This window comes from Trichomycterus rosablanca, chromosome 3 (genome assembly GCF_030014385.1).
Source record: "Trichomycterus rosablanca isolate fTriRos1 chromosome 3, fTriRos1.hap1, whole genome shotgun sequence".
Taxonomy (NCBI): domain Eukaryota; kingdom Metazoa; phylum Chordata; class Actinopteri; order Siluriformes; family Trichomycteridae; genus Trichomycterus; species Trichomycterus rosablanca.
In genome coordinates, this window is record NC_085990.1 from 41373066 (window position 1) to 41380290 (window position 7225).

Below are 7225 nucleotides of genomic sequence, written 5' to 3' on the forward strand. Positions count from 1 at the left end.
GTAATTAGCTGGATCTGTGAGTATATCCTACAGTTCTTCCTGTTATAAGATTCTTGAAGTGAAATTACATTGCAGGGTACATCTAGAAAACAACTAAAAAAGCTAAAAGAGGTCTAGACCTAAACCCCAAGTCCCAACATGCTCAGCACGCAAACATCTAAAGATTTATTTATTACTGTGCTGTCTGTACAAAAGCTAAAACTCCTAGACAACTTCCTGCTGGCACCCTGGAACCTATTTCCTGATGACCATTAATGCACCTCTTAGTGGACTTTGTCACCGACCACCCAGAATATAAAATATCCAACGTACATGTCAAGTGGGCAGCGCTGCCGCCTCACAGCAAGAAGGTCCTGGGTTCGATCCCCAGTTGGGGTGGTCTGGTTCCTTTCTGTGTGGAGTTTGCATGTTCTCCCCGTGTCCGCGTGGGTTTCCTCCGGGTGCTTCAGTTTCCTCCCACAGTCCAAAGACATGCAAGTGAGGTGAATTGGAGATACTAAATTGTCCATGACTGTGTTTGATATTAAACTTGTGAACTGATTAATCTTGTGTAATGAGTCACTACCGTTTCCTGTCATGAATGTGACCAAAGTGTAAAACATGACGGTAAAATCCTAATAAACACACAAACAAACAAACGTGTCAAGTCTGGAAGGTCTTTATGGAAAGGTCAGGGACAGTCAAGTGAAGAGGCTCAATCAGGACCTGGAGTGTTACCTTTGCAAGAACTGTGGGGAGCAACAAAGTTCCTGCCCTGGGTTAACTATACTTCAAACTCTCTCATTCATGCCCCTTTTTAGTGCTTCCTAGGATACCAACCGGTGGTCAACAAATGGTATAGATGAAGTAGGGCATTATGGGAGTCTTCTTGTTTAAAATTGGAGAGGGCTGATTGGCATTGCAAGGACGCATCAGAGCAACCACTGGAAGAGTCTGATAGTCCACTAAGAATTCGAAACTCTCACCACAGTTCATAAGTCCTTTAAGATTTTCAAGATCCTCTGACAATACAAGGTTTCACCTGCATTTTACATAATTCTCCTCAGACTCATAGTACCTGGACCCTTGCAAGAAGCCATCCCTACAGACACACAACCACCTGGCTTTCTTTAGATGGGGCACTTGCTTACCTGTGTAATTTTGCAGGTCTGAATGGGATGCTGGGAACCTTACTTTTTTTCTTAACCTCAATGACTATACTAGGTTTAAGCATACTAGGTTTGCAATAGCTAATGGCATGTTAATGTCTGCTGTAGTGGTGAGAGACATATTTTGCTCAGAGGATGCAGCTGTATTCTTGTTTTCTTCATTTTTGTCCTGAGTGTTTTCTGTAAAGCAATTTCATGTTTCATCAGTATGCACCATTTCAACCGTAATGTTCAATCCCATTCATTTTTTTTCCTCAACACAGTGCTTCGTGGTTGTTTAACAGCCCTTTTATTTTTATTTTCTTCCATTTTGCCTGTCAAGTCTTATCTTAGGGCTGCCACTGGTTAGTGGTTTGTCTGTGGATTTGGGCATAAAACAGAAACGCATGATGATGTATTATATTGAAAGTAGAATAGAAGTAGGGCTTATATGCCTGTTTGGAATGCTATCATACCAGTGGTAAATGGTTTTTGTTGGAATGTTTAATTTTTCGCCTCACAGCAAGAAGGTCCTGGGTTCGATCCCCAGGCAGGGCGGTCTGGGTCCTTTCTGTGCATGTTCTTCCCATGTCTGCATGGATTTCCTCCAGGAGCTCCGGTTTCCTCCTACAGTCCAAAAACATGAAGTCAGGTTAATTGGATGCACTGAATTTGTGTGTCTGCCCTGCGATGGACTGGCGCCCCGTCCAGGGTGTTACTGTGTGCTGTGGGATAGCAACCCAACCCCCTTGGTGATACCCACCAAGCCTGTTCATCAAACCACTAAATAATAATTTGTGCAGATAAAATGTGTATGTATATACAAACGTAATAAACCCTCTATGTATTTAGCCTGACAATGATTTTTTAGAGTGACTGTTGGGGTTTTTTAGCTCCTTCACCAAGGCTGTTCTTGCCTGGATGGCCACTTTGGCCAGATGTCCAACTTTACATTTGCCAATCTTATTCCATTTTAAAATTATAGAGGAACTATGGTCCTGTAAACACTCAAAGCTTTACATATTGTTTTAAATCCTTGCCCTGATCTTTGCATTGCCGCAATTTAATCATAGGGATTCACAGACAGTTCCTTGTAGTGATGGGAATTATGGCTCTTTGATGGAAAGGGATTTGCATATTTCTCCCTCTACAGTGCGTGATATCATTAAATCATTCAAGGAATCGGGAGGAATTTCAAGACCAAGGGAGCAAGCTTAAGCTGAAAGCCTGTGATCTTCGATCCCTCAGACGGCACTGCATCAAGAACCGCCACTCAACAATAGCTGATATAACCACATGGGTGAGGGATTACTTTGGCAAACCTTTGTCAAGCACTACAATACAGAGTTACATGCACAAATGCCACTTACAACTTTACTGTGCAAAAAAGAAGTCTTATGTTAACCATGTCCAGAAGTTGACTTCTCTGGGCTCTGAGGCATCTACGATGGACCATCACACAGTGGAAATGTGTATTGTGGTCAGATGAATCAGCATTCCAGGTCTTTTTTGGAAAAAATGGACACTTCACCATTACTGCACTTCAACATTACAACACACCCTACTGCACTTCATTACCTTAATATTTACCAATCAAATACCACACAGAATCTCTAGATTCTGAGTTTGTCAACAGTGTTCGTCTATAAAGACAAAACATGTTTACTACATCACCTGTGCCTGTACGCTACCTGTTCATTTTTACTGTGGCTGAATTTCAAATGACATTTACTTGGTCTTGCTTAATCATTAACGTTTTAATCATTAACTAAATACATTTATGTTCCACTACACTCACTGAGCACTTTATTAAGTATACCTATCTGTAACGTATACACCGATCAGGCATAAAATTATGACCACCTTCCCAATATTGTGTTGGTCCCCTTTTTGCTGCCAGGACTCCACTAGACCCCTTGAAGGTGTGCTGGCACCAAGATGTTAGCAGCAGATTCTTTTACTCCTTAACTCCCTTCTTTAAGTTGTGAGGTGGGGCCTTCATGGATCAAACTTGTTTGTCCAGCACATCCCACAGATGCTCGATTGGATTAAGATCTGGGAAATTTGGAGGCCAAATAAACTTCTCAAACTCGTTGTTGTGCTCCTCAAATCATTTCTGAACCATTTTTGCTTTGTGGCAGGGCGCTTTATCCTGCTGAAAGAGGCCACAGCCATCAGAGGATAGCGTTTCCATGAAAGGGTGTACATGGTCTGCAACAATGCTTAGGTAGGTGGTACGTGTCCAAGTAACATCCACATGGATGGTACCTTTTTTTATCAGAACCAGCATTAACTTTTTCAGCAATTTGAGCTACAGTAGCTCGACTACCAAGGCAGCTGCCTAAGTAGAGAGGATTCTAATAAGTCATCAAACTTATAAGGCAAATTATTTGGATGCACTAAGATATACAGTGCTTATGTCATCGGCTAGCTGCACAGTTTTAGCTTACTATGCTAACACAGTTAGCCTCAAACCATTCAAACCCATGGGCTGAGGCAACACAACCCAGTAGCATGCCAGCTAACATCTCCCTCAGGGTACCGGAAACCTTTATACAAATTAATTATTACATTTGAAAAGAACTCCCTTTGTTGCTCCCCATTTGCCATATTTGTAACTTGTTTGTGAGAAAAGTTGTGCCACACTAAACACTGGGAGAACGCTGGGATTGCCTTCACAACTGAGGAAGTAATGGATGCTCCCTTGTTATTCAATCAGTATACCACTCATAATAAGGCACCTCATTAGGCAGCATTAAAGGTATCTAAGAATTTAGACAAACTTCTTCTCAGGATTGCACGCAGGATGACAAAAAAATGCTGTCTAGGTAGAGAGCTCCCTAGGTTTTCAGACAATGTCTTTTAGCAACTATACCTTTTAAATAATTGAAATAAAAATTGTACAGCACTTGTTTTAAAAATTGTAACCATGCTGCTCAGGTGGCGCAGCGATAAAACACGCTAGCACACCAGAGCTGACATTTCGAACTTGTCATCCGGCTGGGCCAGATTGGCTGTTGTTCATACAGGGTGGAAGACACACTCCCCCTCCAACACGTGTGCAGCAGCCGACTGCATCTTTTCACCTGCACGAGGCTAGTTCATATGCGGATCAGCTTTGTGTACGGAGAGCCACACCCTGATCAACACATTATTCCTCACCTCTGTGCAGGCACCATCAACCAGCCAGCAGAGGTCATAATTGCATCAGTTATGAGGTTTATATCCGGATATATGAGTTGAGGAATAATGTGTTGATCAGGGTGTGGCTCTCCGTACACAAAGCTGATCCGCATATGAACTAGCCTCGTGCAGGTGAAAAGATGCATTCGGCTACTGCACACGTGTTGGAGGGGGAGTGTGTCAGTCTTGCTCTCCTCAATCAGAAGTGGAGGTCAGCATCAGTAGAGAGGAAGCGTAATGCAATCAGGTAATTGGATATGACTAGATTGGGAGAAAATTGGGGCGAAAAAATTCAACCACTAAAAGTAAGGATTTTACACATACATTTGCCCCCTGCATGATGTAAGAACAGAGTGATATGGTCCTTAGGACCTGGGTTTCAACCTCCTTTCTGGTTTGTGGTAAATAGTACAAAAAGCATCACATTAATACATGCTATATTTTTAACACTTTGCTCGGAGAAAACAGGGTTCAAATATAAAAGTCTCTGAATAGCTGTGCAGATAAGTAACACTAGGATGTTTTTTTAATCTCAGAAATGACAGGAATGGCGTAAAATGTAATTTCCTTTTTGATACAGAAATATTGCGTATCGAAAATACTTTCTGCTTCAGCTCCATGCTTAGACATTAAAGTCTCTTTCTGCAGCTTCTAAATCCAAATATTTATTAAGGGAGATCATGACAGTCTTGGGTGTCAGTAATGAACAAGCTGACTCACAGGGCTCCTGTGTTCATACTGGAAAAAGGAAATTAAATTATTGTGTTTATACACCACTGTTTAGCTATCTGTGCAGCTCCTGACTTGAGGAAAGCTGAAGTATACAGTGCTGTGAAAAAGTATCTGCCCCTTTCTAATTTCTTCTATTTTTGCATATTTGTGGTTTCATACTATACTACTTTTAATTAGACAAAGACGATCCAAGTAAACACAAGTTTTTTAATTATTTAATAATTTTTATATTTTTTTATATATATTTTAATAAATGTAATTATTTTTTTATCAAAGGAAAAATGCTGTTCAGTCCTGCCTGGCCCTATGTAAAAAAGTAAATGCCCACTTAGCTACTAAACCAAGCAGTTAACCAAATTTATTTTTCAATTGGGTTCAGTTTCACTAGCCACACCCAAGTGTGGCCAGACTGAAGAAGTCATTCGGATTGAGTGACTAAACGTATCTCTACAACAAACTTGTGTCCAGATAAACTGATTCAACTTTGTGGATTTGTGTACCTGGATTATTGAGCATGCATCAACAGAAACCTTTTTACCCACCTGAGGTTGAAGCCTGCAAGACGAGACTGCTGTGCCAAAATGTCAAGGACACACTACGGACTTTATGACAGACTGCTAAAACTCCAATTGTTTACATTATTAATTTTTTATAACTAGTTATAACTTTTAGTATGTTGTGTATGTATGATTTGTGTAAATCCAATTCATTTTAATTATTCTCAAAGCCACCCAAGGAGGATGGAGGTCCCTGCTGAGTCTGGTTCCTCTCAAGGTTTCTTCCTGTAATTTTAAAGGAGCGCAAAAGAGTTTTTGCCGCTTCTCATGTAATTGCACCTTTACTGAACACGCTAAGGAATACAGTATTCTGAGATCAAGCATCTTCACACAAGCATCTTGCCTAAGAAAACAATAAAGAAGTAAAGGTAAAAGTGCAGATTTTATTGTATATTTTTTTGGCAATTTTTAACTGTTTTTAATTGGTTTTCAGTGTTTTTTATATTAAATTTGTGTTATTTTCAGTGTATAAGTGTCAAAAGCAACCCCATTATTTTACATTAGCCTAAAATATATGCAGTTCCACGGGACCACTTGACCCTCCACTTCTCATGTCCAGTCATTGTAAGTCGCTTTGGATAAAAGCGTCTGCTAAATGCCACAAATGTAAATGTATGATGACAGTTGCACCATTCATGAACCACAATTACATATTATCTGGTCTCTTTGAAATCCATGAAATAAAGCATTTCTACAGTAATAACAAAAGGCAGTGAAATCCTGATGGGACTGAATTTCTGACCTATTTGACTTTGGTTATACAGATGCTAGTAGTGCATGATAAATACAATAAGGATAGTCTTACACACACACACACACACACACACACACACACACACACATGTACTCTCTCTCTAACACATATTCACACATTCATACCTGTAAACAATTAGCATGTTCAATTCACATTATGGGCTAAAGGTGCAGAGTTCTGTGCAGTATAAAACTATAGAAAAAAAGAAATAGAAAAATATAGAAATAAGAAATGAAAAATGAATGTGAAAGACCAGTGTATGCAGTGTTGCGAGTCATTATATAAGTTAAATAGGTAATTGTAGATGTACAAGATTAACAGTTCTGTAGTGTTCAATTGTTCATGAGCAAAATGGAGTGTGGATAAACAAACAGATCATAAACAAACTTAGTCTAAAACCATTTTGTTTTATTAGAGTTTCTGGAATAGAACTAAGAATGGCTGTTGGTTACAGCAAATCCATTCTAGCAGGAGAGTGTAAATAAGCGCTATTTTGGCAAATGTCCCATTTAAGTATAATTAACTTGACTTGCCTGTAAAATAAATAAATGATCTGGCCATATCTCTGTTGACTTAACACCTTTTAACTCCAAGTGCTGGTCTTTTTTGTGCACCTGCATTTAAAGCTCATGCAATTAACCTTAGGTGTATCAGATTAGAACAGATTAGCCCATTAGCCAGGAAGCCACATGTCCCACAACTGAAACTCTGTGCCATGTGCTGTATCCAACAACAGATTAGCTTTGATAACAGTTACTGAGGTAGTTTCAATTAGTACAGCTTCAGTGCTCAGTTTGGTAGATGTAGCACTGAAAATTACATTGGCTTGTTTCATTTATTTATTTAATTTTAACAAAGAGTAAAGTAAGAAG